We start from the raw sequence: 14,539 nt of genomic DNA on the forward strand, positions 1-14,539 counted from the left end.
TTCTCCATGGCAGCTGAGAGGAAATTAAGGGTGTTATTCTGAATTACCTAAAATTAGGAAGTTAACTGTGATTAGTGGTTCTCAGTCTTGGGTATTTTTTATGAACCACTTGAGGAGCATTGTAAAAAATACTGATGTCAGTATCTTTGAGATAGAAGTAGGATGTTGATAATTTTTGAAAGATCCCTAGGTGTTTCCAACATGCACACAGAGTTGAGAGCTCTTTGTCATTTCCTAATTAGATATCAAGGATTTTCACCTACTCCAAATGAACAGTGTTGGTAGTACCTGGGCAACCTCTGAGAGGCAGAGGAGGAGAATTAGTGACAAATTCTCTCACAGTAACTTCTAATGCAAGGCTTAGAGTAGGTATAACTTGATAAATCACGAGTCTCTAACACAAAAAAAACAAAGAAAGATTTTTTTCAACATATGAAACTTTCATGGAGTCGTTTCCTATTCAGAATGAAAATATGGGGTCGTACACCTAAAAGGAAGCCAAATTTCTCTAAGGCCTTCGGTTTTTTAGGGGGGAATATGGTAGGCATTCTACCTTATAGCATATCCTCCAGCATGTGAACTGAGAGGTTGACTTATCCACAAGGAGAGAAACTTGAGAACTCTTGCTATATTCTAATACTAAGCTTGGCCAAATTGCATTCTGCTCAAGAACGAGTAAACTGAGAAAATTGGATCAAAGCTCATAAAACAGTCTGCAGCCCAAGAGAAGAACATTTCTCTAAGTGTTCAACAGAGCATCTTTCCTGCCAAATGGAATTACTAAATGACAAGGAAAGAAAAACTATTTAAAATACCTGCCTGATGGCCTAGTTTGTTTCAGGAAAACACTATTTGTAACAATAAATAGGTCAAGATAAGTAGAGACTCGCTTGTGATCAGAAGAAAATGGAAGGAATCAATAATAGAAGCAATAATAGAAAAGACATATTGCAGGAAATTGAATTATTTACACAATATCTGTATTTTAATAAATTAGCGCTAGAAGAACAATAAAAATAAGTTAGTTTAAGCTTTGTGCAGTGGCACTATTGTAGGTACTGAGGATCCTACAGGGTGCGATTATTGCTAATTAAAAACATTCCCCAATACCCTGGTGTGATGACTTGCATTAGAGTGGGCATAGGCAATTTTTGACAGTCTCTACAGAGACAGAATTTAAAAAAGAAAAAAGAGGATTCATTTTTAACCATAATGTCCAAATATTGTATTTGATGTATCTTGCACTCTGCCACTTGTCTTCGAGTGCCAAGCTTGGGTGCTTGGGACCACAAGGGAAATGCTGTGGTTAGGAAACACTTGATTATTAACCAGGTCACCTGTCTCAAGTCCCTGCTTGAGTTTCTGCTTTGTTGGCAAGAGGGAAATCTCCAGATTTTTTTTTTTTTTTTTGGTCTTATTCCTGGGAAATCTCGACATAGAGTCCATTCAAATCTGCCAGCTACTTGTTGTGAACCCTAACCCCTAATCCAGTCCCTCTTAGCTTTGAGGGATCCCACAAAAACCAAGAGAAATAGAAGTTTCCAAAATGAGCCAGTCAAATTAATAATTACCACAAATAATTCCAAAGTGGAGAGAAATGTGTACTTGGGTGAGTCAATGGTCTTCCTCTCTGTCCCACGAAAGAGAAGGTGCCCATACTATGCTGCTGGGATAGGGGAGCCACCAAAGCAAAGAGCCCTGGAGTCTTACTGCCAGTGAATTACACACGTGCAGATCTGTGACCTCTTCTCCTTATGACTGGTGGGGTGGGGGTGGGACCCCAGCAGCCCTATTTCAACAGGAAGCAGGTAGGCACCGATCTTCCTAAGAACCATTAGAATGTCACCCCCAACTGATAATATAGGCAGATTTCCATGGTGGTTTAAGCACTTGAAGGGTAAGTACATATTAAAATGTGCCCCCACAAGATACAGGCCTTTGGAAGCGCTCTGTGTGGATGTACCCTCGCTTTCTAACATCAACTCCTAATTTTCTCTCCTTTTCCTACTCTGCCTTAGAAGTACCAATTCCCATTTCCTGGAATACTCATCTACATAAGAGATGGAGATTCTGGCCATCTTTTTTTTCCCTGTGCCCTGCAAACTCTATCATCTTTGGCTTAGAAAGAATGTTATGGCAGACTTTCTTTGGACCATGCTTCTACTTGTTGTCAAATCAGAGGGCTCTTGTATCATGAGGTGGAAGAATATAGCACCAGTTCCATTCAATTTCCTCTCCCAAGGATGGCATCAGACACTTTTCCCTTTGATTAGGGCAAACACAGCTTATCAACTTGAATATATTAAGTTTCTTTGGTTTAAAGCAAGTGACACCAATCAGGCTTGGAAGAGATAGAAACTGGGCAGCTCTAAGTCACCTTTTGGAAAGAAACTTCTAGATTGTCTCACCTAGATACTTTCACAGAATAAATGATTTCTAACCATTTTCCCTCACCGTTGTGTCACCGCTCGGAGGGTTGAAACCGCCTTTGCAAAAACTGTAACAGGCAATTATTACAGTGAATGAGATCTGACCTTACTCCATCTTGCTTCTAACCTTCATGCTGTCCTTGTTCATTTCTGGGTGGAGGCCGAACTAACTCTGGGATGAACTTAGTTTATGGTTTAGCTTTGAAACAAAGATGGTAACAGTCCTTTCCCAAAACAAACCCCCTTCCTACCTGGGGACTACACTGCCTTTGCAGGACTAACAAATTAGCCGCAAGATTAGAAATACGGTTTAGGAGTCATGCAGCTGGAGGTTGCAAGATTCTAAACCTCCTCAAATTGCTCCTGGGGATAACATCACTATTGTAAACCCTCATACCAGCACTTGAGACATTTTGCAGACCCTGCATTTGATGGATCAGTTGGTACCACCTAAATTGATAAACTGGCCCCACCCCGCCACCCCCAACCCAGGAAATGACTTTGCAAGAGGACAGCTTCAACTCCCTGTGATTTCATCTCTGACATGACTAATCAGAACTCCCAACTCACTGACCCCCTACCCACCAAATTATCCTTAAAAACTCGGATCCCCGAATGCTCAGGAAGACTGATTTGAGTAATAATAATACTCGGTTCTCCTGCACAGACAGCTCTGCATGAATTACCCTTTTTCTATTGCAATTCTCTGGTCTTGATAAACCAGCTCTGTCTAGGCAATGGGCAAAACAAACCCATTGGATGGTTATAGGGTCCACACCTAGGGTAAGAAAGAGTGATCAATTGGCTGAACTTGGATCATGTGGCTACCGTCAATCTAGGCAGCAAGAGAAAGGATATTGTAGAAAGAGCTCTAAGACCACTTTAGTCTCATAGTGGTAGCTCAAGCCTCTTTGAATATAGAATTTTATCAAGCTTCTGCATGATGAAAAGACTTCAGTCTTCATATAGAAAAATGAAGGGCCTTTGGGAAAGAGTAATGGATGCAGTGTAGCCCTAAATTGTTCTGTACAAGAACAAGTACTTTTATTCCAAAGAGAGCACAGCTTATGTTCATCTGAAAATTGTGTATTGATTGTATTGCATAATATTGATTCTACTTCTTATAAAACATAACTCTTTTTTTATTGTGCTAAAGACGCTTTCTCCTTCTTCTTGGCTCCTCTTTTATCACAAAGAGCCTCTTTTCGACCCTTTTATGATCATCTCAGATCTCTTGCAAAATTTCTCAGCTCCTAATCCTTTGATGTTCTCACAGGGAGAGAATATAGGAAAAGGACAAGAGTTCCAGTGACCTCCTTTGTCCTCAGAGTGAGGTGATGCTCTGCTTAAGGACTGAACTATTCATGTCAATGGTGTCCTTTTATTGCTTATATGGATGTATGGATTCATTTCTCAACCATCTCAAAGGTTTTCTCTCCTGTGACCTCCAGTAGCCCTCGATCTATACTTGTGGTCTTTCCCACCCATCTTCAGACTACTTTATTCTCTGAATTGTTAATACTTTAGAACCACAGCCAGTCTGATGACAAAGGGCTTTTAAAAAAATGATCCACCTTCCGTGAGACCACATATCATGAATTTAAGTATAAACAGTAAGCATGTAATTTATTGCCCAAATCAGAACACTTGTAAAAGTAAAAGGAAACAATAGAAATCACATTATGTCATTGGCTTTAAACTAGGATTTCTCACAAAATGTTGAATTATTTTTGACTTGTGGATATATACCTTACAAGGTTAAGAAAATTTGATATATCTTTCATGAAACCATAGGTTCTCTCAATTTCTCCTGCACATTGAACCTTGCCATATCTGATTGTATTCCTCTATTTTTAGTTGCTTTCCATTTCTTGAATCTGGTTTAGATATACATATATTTCAAGCTTGTTATTTTCTTCAGCTTTATCCCTCTATCCCACCCTTCCACATCTGTACTTCCCCATCATTTTAATCCTTCACCTACAAGAGGGTAGATGGAAAGGCGCATTGAAATGTACATGAAAAGGCCGGGCGCAGTGGCTTAAGCCTGTAATCCCAGCACTTTGGGAGGCCGAGTCGGGCGGATCACGAGGTCAGGAGATAGAGACCATCCTGGCTAATACGGTGAAACCCCATCTCTACTAAAAAATACAAAAAAAAAAAAAAGCAGTGGTGGTGGGGAGCCTGTAGTCCTAGCTTCCCGGGAGGCTGAGGCGGGAAGAATAGTGAACCAGGGAGTGAGGCTTGCAGTGAGCCGAGATCACGCCAACCTGGGCTGACTGACTGAGACTCTGTCTCAAAAAAAATACATGAAAAGACATGGGCTGGAGGCATGGTGAGAAACCGCGCCTGAAATCCATAAACTTTGGTAGGCTACGGTGGGAGAATCATTTGAGGCCAGGAGTTCAAGATCAGCCTGGAAAACAGTGAGACTCTGTCTCTCCAAAAAAATTAAAAATTAGCTCTGTATGCCAATATTCACTTATAGTCTTAGGGTCTTGCGGTTAGGGGAGTGATGAGGTGGGAGAATCACCTGGGCCCAGGAGTTCAAGGCTATAGTGAGCTACAATGGCACTATTCACTCCACCTTGGGTGACAGAGTGAGACCTAGTCTTAAAAAAAGAAGACACAGATGTATTTAACGGTGAATTTGAGTTATTCAACCTCATTGGCCTCAATTTCTTCATTCATTAAAGGAGATGACAGTAGTTGCTTAGCCCACCTAGCTATTTAAAATAACAACACACTGCAAAAAAATCATAATCATCATACGCTTCATATTATGGTCATAGCATATCTCATAATAACTCATGTTTGTTGAACATTTAAAATGTTCCAGGGCAGATCTGGTATTTAACCATATGTTAGAGTATAAAACTCATCTACTGATTGGTAGGTAGCCATTGTCCTCTACTTACGTGGCCATCCTTATTCCTTCTCCAGGGACAAGGGGGAAGGGATTCTAGACCTCCTCTCTAGTCCAGCAACAAAAGAAGTAATGCCTGGCACCTTAGCAGATCCCTAGCACCCATTCCAATACTACTTCCAGATTGGTTATTGCCAGACAAATCAGTGCCCTCAAAGTCTTGAATTTTTGGCCTCTATTTTTCGGGGGCGGGGGGGAATTTCCTCTTCCTCCTCTCTTAGAGGGTCGGCCTATATCTTGAACGTGCATTTGGTCTGTCCTTGAAAAGGCCCACTGGGCACTGTGTAGGGACCCTTCTACCTGCCAAACCACCAGGTGGGCCAATGGGGCTCTTGAATGTGGCCCCCACCCTTGAGGGTCCCTAGACCATGGTAGTAGGTCCGGCACCCAGTAGGCAAACATCTGGCGCCTACCTGGCTCTCTGAGGTTGTGGCTGTCTGCTGCTGGCCAGTACTTCCCCTCTTAAGGCTGTCTGTGGGAACTTCCTCCCTCATTGGATTTAGTCTGTAGGATCCTGGAGGAGACACCTAGTGAGCTGGTGAGGAGGCCAAATGGAGCCTTTCTCAGACAGGGACAAGGTGCTGCTGGCTCTGCTGACATAGTAGGCATCCTTGCGGCAGGAGTGTCTTCGTCCATTTGTTCTGCTGTAATAAAATACAATCATGAGATGTATAATGTTTTGGTCAACAGTGGACTGCATATGTGACTGTAGTCCTATAAGATTATAATGGAACTGAAAAATTCCCATCACGTAGCAATGTCATAGCCGTCGTAATGTCATAGTGCAATTACTTTATGTTTTAAAAAATAAATTCAGTGTAGCCTAAGTGTAGAGTGTTTACCAAGTCTACAGTAGTGTGCGGTAATGTCCTAGGCCTTCACCTTTGCTCACCACTCACTCACTGACTCACCCAGAGCAACTTCCAGGCCTGCAAGCTCCATTCGTGGTAAGTGCCCTGTATAGGTGTACTATTTTTTTCTCTTTAAAACCTCAGTTTTACTGTATCTTTTCTGTGTTTAGATACGCAAATACTTACCACTGTGATACAGTTGTCTACGGTACTCAGTATAATAAGGTACCGTCCAGGTTTGTAGCCCAGGAGGAATAGGCTTCGCCGTCTAGCCCAGGTGTGTAGTAGGTTACAGCATTTAGGTTTGTGTAAGTGCACGCTGTGATGTTCACACAACAAGGAAATCACCTAACAACCCATTTCTCAGAATGTATCCCCACATTGTCTTTTTTTTTGTCAGACAGAGTCTCACTCTGTTGCCCAGGCTGGAGTGCAGTGGTGCGATCTTGGCTCACTACAACCTCTGCCTCCCATGTTCAAGCGGTTCTTCTGCCTCAGCCTCCTGAGTAGCTGGCATGTGCTGCCAGCCTGGCCAATTGTATTTTTGTATTTTTAGTAGAGATGGGGTTTCGCCATGTTGGCCAGGCTTGTCTTGAACTCCCGACCTCAGGTGACCCACCTGCCTTGGCCTCCCAAAGTGCTGGGCTATCCCCACAGGCATGAACCACCGCATCCAGCCATCCCTACATTGTTAAGTGACATGTGATTGTACCTTAGACAGGTAATTTATGAAGACCACAGTTTTATTTTTCACAGTTCTAGACACTGAGAAGTTCAAGATCAAGGTGTCTGCAGGTGTGGTTGTCTGGGGAGGGCTGCTCTCTGCTTTTGAGATTGTTCCTTGTGGCTGCATGCTATCCCCTTTTTCATCCTCTCCTTAGAGGGATGAATGCTGTGTCCTTTCATGTGGCAGAAGTCAGAGGACAAGAGCGTCAAACACTGTGTGAAGCCCCTTGTAACAGGGCCTTCATGCTGTTCATGAGAGAGGAGTTCTCACGGCCTAATCACCTCAAATAAAGGCCCCCCTTCTTAATAGTATCACATTGGCCATTAAGTGTCAACAATTTTGGAGGGAACACATTTAAACCATAGTGAAGAGGGAGGACAGGGGTAAGTGTGGCCTGTGGGACAACTTAGGGCTGATAAATAGCCAGGATGTGGGGAGCCTTTCCACCATCTTTTGAAGTGTGATTCCATTCCATGGCACAAGTCCTTTAAAACACACTGAATGTCTGCTTATACCAACATTCAATACTAATGTTATTAGTAAGTTATCAATAGTAAATTATCAAATATATAATTCCCATACAAATTTCTGTGTTATATAAAGCGAAGTAATTATTTGTGAGATCATTTCCAATAGTAAGCATTATCAGCTCATAAAGCAACCCTTTAGCCCTTTAACTTAGTGTCTAAAGAAACTGATTTTTATGCAACAGAGGAGTTATTAATAAGATTTTAACATACCTGTTATAGTTAGAGCAGTCTCTGGAATATCTCAAGGATGTTAGCATAATTGAAGTGCTGATTTTTTTTTCATGTCCCTAATTTATTCTTTAGGGGAAACAGGGACTTCAGAACGTTAGGATAGGTATTCTACTAAAAGCATGATTATTGATCACTGTCGCTGAAAATGCACTGTGTTATTAGTAGAAATGCACCTGATTGTGATCTGTTTCTAGTGCTTTCACAACCACTCACTAGTTAGTAACTAGTAAAGTGTGTGACTAGAAAGCAGTGATACTAATATCTTCTCTGCCAGTAAAAAATATTAGAATCTCTCTAAACTCTTTTAGTTCCAACATGTATGATTAGATCACATTGTTGTAACTGGAAAGAAAGTTTTAAATACTAGTGAAGTTTTGACTTAAACTTCTCTACTTGATATTGCTTTTGGTCAACAAGGTGTATAGCAGGCTATTATCTCTGAGACAGACGAAACAATCACCAGTATAATATGAACTCTAAAAGAAGGAAAATGAATATATTCACCAAAGAAATGTTATCTCAATTTTCAAAATTTTCTTTACGTTGAAAAATTTTTGACACAGCTGAGAACCAAAGTCGCTGTGACTTATTTTACACAGAACCATTGCAGTGCTAAAACTTGTTATTATTCCCATAAATTAAATGGCAATGTGTTGTCTGTTAGGTTAAATGTTATGTGCACTTGCATTGTGACTATTCCATGTGATTTTCCTTGCAGCAAATAAACGTAATAGTCACATACTTGCTTATAAATTTTTCTTACTATGACTAATAAAAATTTGGATGTCCAATTGTGAGTGAATTAACATATATATATATATATATTTTTTTCCCTTGGTTATTTCAACATATATCATATTCTGAATTAACCACTAAAAAATACTTTACCACATAAAATGCAGTACTTACAAAAAGGTAGTACAAGTTGACATGTGCTACCTTCATCAGTCCAAATTTCAAATGGCTGGATATCTACATGCAAAGTAATGAATTTGAACCCTTACTTATATCATTTTCAGAAATTAACTGAGATTGGCTTACAGATCTAAATAATGGAGGTAAAACTCTTAGAAGAAAACAAATAGGAATAAATCACCGTGACCTTGGATTTAGCAGTGGTTTCTTGGGTATGACACCAAAAACATAAGCAACAAAAGAAAAAAAAAAAATAAATTGGACTCAGAGTATGAAATTTTTGCATCAAAGGACACTACCAAGGAAGTAAAAAAGAATTGGAGAAAATCTTTGCAAGTCGTTTAGCTGATAAGGGTCTAGTATTCAGACCACATAAAGAGTTCCTAGAACTCAATAACAAAGAGAAAATCGAATGCAATAATGGGCTAAGGATTTGAGTACACATTTTCCCAAAGAATATTTACAAATGACCAGGAAACCCATGAAAATACACAAAACATCATTAGTCATTAGGGAAATACAAATCAAAACCACAATGAGATACCTTTTCATACCCACAAGGATGGCTATAATCAGAAAAGGAAAATAAGCATTGGTGAGGACACGGAGTGACTAGAACCCTTGACCATTTCCGGTAGGACTGTAAAATGTGCAGCCACTGTGGGAAACAGTTTGTTGGTTCCTCAAAAAGCTAAACATAGAGTTACTATATAACCCAGCAATTCCACTTCTGGGAATATACCTGAAAGATTGAAAACAGGAGCTAAAAAAATAACTTGTACATGAATGTTCATAGCAATATTGTTCATAATGGCCAAAAGGTGAAAACAGTACAGATATTCATCAACTGATTAAGAGGTAAACAAAATGTGTTCTATCCATAGAATGAAATATTCTTCAACCATAAAGGAATGAAGTACTGATATACATTACAGCATGAATGAGCTTTGATAGTAATGAACTAAATGAAAACAGCCAGACACAAAAAGCCATATATTGTATGTTTCTATTTATATGAAATATCCAGAACAGGCAAATTCATAATGATATAAAGTAGATTACTGATTGCCAGGGGCTGAGTGTGAGGCTGGAGGGATTGGTGAGTGATTGCTTAATGGGTATAAAGTTTCCTTTTGGAGTGATAAAAATGTTCTGGAAATTAAATAGTGGTGATGGTTACAAAACACTGTGAATATATTGTGTGCCACTGAATTATGTAAACTTTAAGATGATTAAAACAGTGATTTTATGTTTTGTGAATTTCATCGCAAAAAAAAAAAAGAAGAAATGAAAGGACTGCTTTAAAAAATAAAGTCTATTTTAAAAGGTTGAGCTGGTCAAGTTAAAAGTTTGCAATTTGAGTTGCAGCTTTAAGTGACCTATGACTTGATTTTTGTGAAAAATTTATCCACAAGTCTCATCTATCCAATTTCTTCTTATTTGGTGTTGTGGTAATCCAGATTTAAATGAATTGAGAAAAGATTATGGAATCCATTGACCGATAGTGGTATATGAAAAAGTAATTTAATCTTCATATAATTGAATCAAGGAGGCTCAGATATGATGTTTCACTTAGTGAAAATCCCCTCTCGCTAAATTATAGTCAGAATTTCCACTGTATTTTCTTGTGAACTTCCTGAAAGCTTTTAGAAGCTATATGATGGTGGTAGTGGTGATGGTGTTGGTGGTGTGTGTATTTTATATTTTTTTAGAAGAATTTTCCCAGGTCTATGTAAGACACCTGAAATTTAACTTTACCATAGAATTTTCAGATCATTACTGGAAGAATGATGCTACTTCCCATGTTGTTTAAATTATGGAAATGATTACATTGCCTTAAATATAATTCTAATGTTTATTTTACCTCATTTATTCTTTGATTAGTCCATTCTCATGCTGCTAATAAAGACATACCCAAGACTGAGTAATTTATAAAGGAAAGAGGTTTAGTTTACTCACAGTTCCGCAGGGCTGGGGAGGCCTCAGAAAACTTACAATTATGGGGGAAGGGGAAGCAAACATGTCCTTCTCTGTAGGGCAGCAGCGAGGAGAAGTGCTGAGCAAAAGGGGGAAAAAACCCCTTATAAGATGATCAGATCTCATGAGAACTCACTCTCATGAGAACAGCATAAGGGTAACTGCCCCCATGATTAAATTATCTCCCACCAGGTCCCTCCCATGACATATGGGGATTATGGGAACTATAATGCAAGATGAGATTTGGGTGGGGACACAGTCAAACCATATCAGTTAGGTAATAGGACACATTATACAAATACAAGAGTTGTGAGAAGCCTTACTCCAGAGGACAGTCTCCTTCCTGCCACGAGCTCTCATTCATTCAGTTCTCTTCCCCAGATTCTTGAGGACCCTTCTGGAGATCTCAGTGCACGTACAATAAAATAAGTATGTTTACACAAATGACATCTATTACGTAACAACTTTCTGAACTTTAAACAAATTTAATATATGTTTTTGTAGGTTGTTACATACCTGCTTTTATAGATCTCACTAAAAAGGGGAAGGAATGGCAGTGTTGTGCTTGAATATTTGTTAAATCTCAAAACATTTAATTTGACTTCAAATATAACTTTTGCTCCTGAATTGTTAAGAACAAAGGTCATTATGCTCTCCCTGTAATGCTGTCTAATATTTTGGCCCTTTTGTTCTGAAACATTTGTGTTTCTGAATAATTTTTGTGTGATTGTAGTTTGAGATTCAGGCTTTGTCTATATAAAGTCAAAATAAGCACTCAGTTAAACAAATGCTCTTTTTTCTGTGATGCTAGCTCGGCAGCCCTACCTTTTATTTTAAATGATGGACTTTTATTGCCATTGTGTAGCCCTGACCTTATATATTTGTTCAAACACTTTTCCCAAGTTTTCATCCTTCGAAGTAGACTCTATTTTGCCTTAAACTAATACTCATTTTTGAAAATTTTCATTATAAGTGACATTATTGCTAAAAGAGTCATGCTTTTACTTGGATCCAAATGTTTAATTTTAAGAATATTAGTCAGTAGCCAAAAACCTGTGAAACAGAAAAGTGGCAAAATAATGTGAGCCATTTTTCTCTGAAGAAATTATGCTGAAAGTCAAGGATGACTTAATTTCTTCATAAGGCTCCTAACACACTCTGTAGTTTTATTCACATGTATAAAAAACAAAGGACCAGAATTATACTTTCTAAGAAAAACCTGACAAAATAACAAAATGCGTATTAGTGTAATAAATTGATATAAATTAGTATTCAAGAGACTGCACTTCTTCAAGGTATAAATTGACTCCCACAAATAAGAGCCAAAGAGTTATCTTGAGGCTCTTTTGTTGATTTACATATTAATCTTCCAGTAACTGAATACAATTTAATTTAGCATCATTTCATTTAAAAACATATGCAAAATGGCATACTTCGTAACTAAATGATTATTTTAAAATGTTTTATTCCAGTTGACATAATTCTATGACATTCTTTTGAATGTAGAGAAATCATTTAATCTTCGTAAAATGCACCAACTTTCTAACATCATAGTTTAGTTTTTCCCATTTGTTATAGTTATTACTACTGTGCAGAGTCATGAAAATAAAAACAAAAATGAAAGACATAACTTTCAACAATAGTAATAGTTAACTTTTATTGAGCATTTGTTATGTGCACACTACTGTTCTAAGTGTTTCACAGGTAATGGCTCTTTTGATTCTTGTAGTTACTTTGCTAAAGTCACCATAACACAGCATAAATGAGTGGCTTAAACAACAAAAATTTATTGTCTCACAGGCCTGGAAGATCAAAGTCCAAGATCAAAGTGTCAGCAGGGCTGGTTCCTATGGAGAGATGTGAGGAACAATCTGTTCCGGACCTCTCCCTCACGTCTGGTGGTTTGCTGGAACCTTTAGAATTCCTTGACTTGTAGAAACCTCTTCCTGATCCCTCCTGCCATCTTTATCTGGAATTCTCCCTGTGCACATGTCTGTATCTTAATTTCCTTCTTTATAGGAACATCAATCATATTAACATTAGGGCCCACCGTACTCCAGTATGACCTCATCTTGTTACATCTATACAACTCTTTTTCTAAATAAGGTAAATTCTGAGGTACTGGGCATTAGGATTTTGGCACATGAATATTGGGCAGATACAACTCCACACATAATAATTGTTAAAGTAAATTAAAATGGAGCTCAGTTCTGAAGACTCTTGAGCACACAAAGCCAGTTAGGTAGGCCTCATAAGTGCCCTTAACCTTTCTCAATTTGCAAATGTTAGCAAAACTTAAGCTACTTCTCATAAGTGCCTATGTAAAAGAAAAATAAAACTTAAGGATAACCAATCAAAAGTTACCAACTAGCTCATATAAATAGGAATTTTCCAGCAGGGTAGACTAAATAAGGCAACCATGTGACTATAACCAATCCAATATTTTCTTTGCTTTACATCCATGCTCATCCAATAAAAGCCTTCCCCTTGTGTTCCTTTGCAGAGTCCACAACCAAGTTTGGTTTAGTGCTTCCTGATTCATGAGTCACTGTTTGCTCAAACAAACTAAAATTGATTGTGCCTTTTAACACAATAGTCAACCCAACTCTATAAGACAGTGTCTTAGTTTTTTTGGGTTGCCATAACAAACCATAAACTGGGTGGGTGGCTTATAAACAACAGAAATTTATTTTTCATAGTTATGAATGCTGAAAGTCCAAGATCAAGGAAGATTAGGTGGCTGGTAAGGGTTCACTTTCTGGTTCATAGATGGCAACTTCTTGCTGTGTCCTCACATACTGGAGGGAGCAAGGAAGCTCTCTAGGGTCACTTTTATAAGGGCACTGGTAGATTAAATAAGGTAGCCATGTGACTATAACCAATCGAATTGGTTACAGTCTATCACTTCCCAACACTCACTATCCCCCACCAATACTATCATGCTGGGGATTGGGATTTCAGCATGTGAATTTTTTTGGTGGGGGAGGTGCACAAACATTCAGGCTAAAGCAGGGAGGTATATTTGTTATCTCCAATAATTAGATGGGAAAACTAAGGTAGAGAGAGGCTCAGTCACTTGCCCAAGCTAGAGGAAAAAGCAACAGTGCTGGAATTTGAATACAGGCAGCCTAGCTTCAAAGCCTACAGTGTCTCTATTTTATTATTCTTTTAAAATGCTTCAGGATTTATTTTAATATTTCATACTTCTGCATTACTGCTCAAATGAGTTTATTCTATCTAAGATCAATTTTCCACTTGATCACTGGATTTTTTTTTTTTTTTTTTTTTTTTTTACCTCAAAGTCTTTTGGAGTTTGCTTTTTACCACTAACTACATGTTCCTCTTAATGCTATCAAAAACTCATGGCAGTCTTGCTTTGCTTATGATCTTGGTAACAATTTATGGCTTTATTTTAGAAGCCTAATTGACTAACATCTAAAATATCAAATCAAGTTGATCTAAATTGAATCAAATGTATGAAGTTGCATCAAACCAGTACTCTGGGTCACATCCTACTTGTGCTGTTCTTGAAGACGTTTTGAAAAGAAACAAAGAGCAAACGCCATACATCTTCTGGTCCCCTACTGGATATGTGAATGGGAATTCACATTATTCTTCCAAGAAGGCAAAAGCTGCTGAGACACACTCAACAAACAGGCAGGCCTTTGTGCATGCTGTGGAAATAGACTGCCTTACTCATGCGAGTTTCCATTTAAAAACTGTCAGGGGATTGGATGGTAGAATTGGCAGTTGGTCAAAGGATACAACATTTCCGTTAAGGAGAAAGAATTCAAGAGACCTATTGTTCCACTATTGTGACTATAGTTAATAACAATGTATTGTATGCTTGGAAATCGCTAAGAGAGTAGATTGTAAGAGTTCTCATACACAAAAAACAAAACAAAACAAAAAACCACAAATGCCCAAAACCTGTCAAAAGTACAGAGGGGAAG

At 38.5% G+C, this 14,539-nt stretch overlaps 1 non-coding gene across 1 annotated transcript; it reads left to right on the top strand.

Moving 5' to 3' along the window:
* The first annotated feature begins 1,029 nt into the window (after positions 1-1,029).
* On the top strand, positions 1,030-1,170 carry LOC116271571. Its single transcript, XR_004180184.1, has one exon. It is a non-coding gene; the product is annotated as a U4 spliceosomal RNA (small nuclear RNA).
* The last annotated feature ends 13,369 nt before the right edge of the window (positions 1,171-14,539 follow it).

The sequence above is a fragment of the Papio anubis genome, chromosome 19 (genome assembly GCF_008728515.1).
Source record: "Papio anubis isolate 15944 chromosome 19, Panubis1.0, whole genome shotgun sequence".
Taxonomy (NCBI): Eukaryota; Metazoa; Chordata; class Mammalia; order Primates; family Cercopithecidae; genus Papio; species Papio anubis.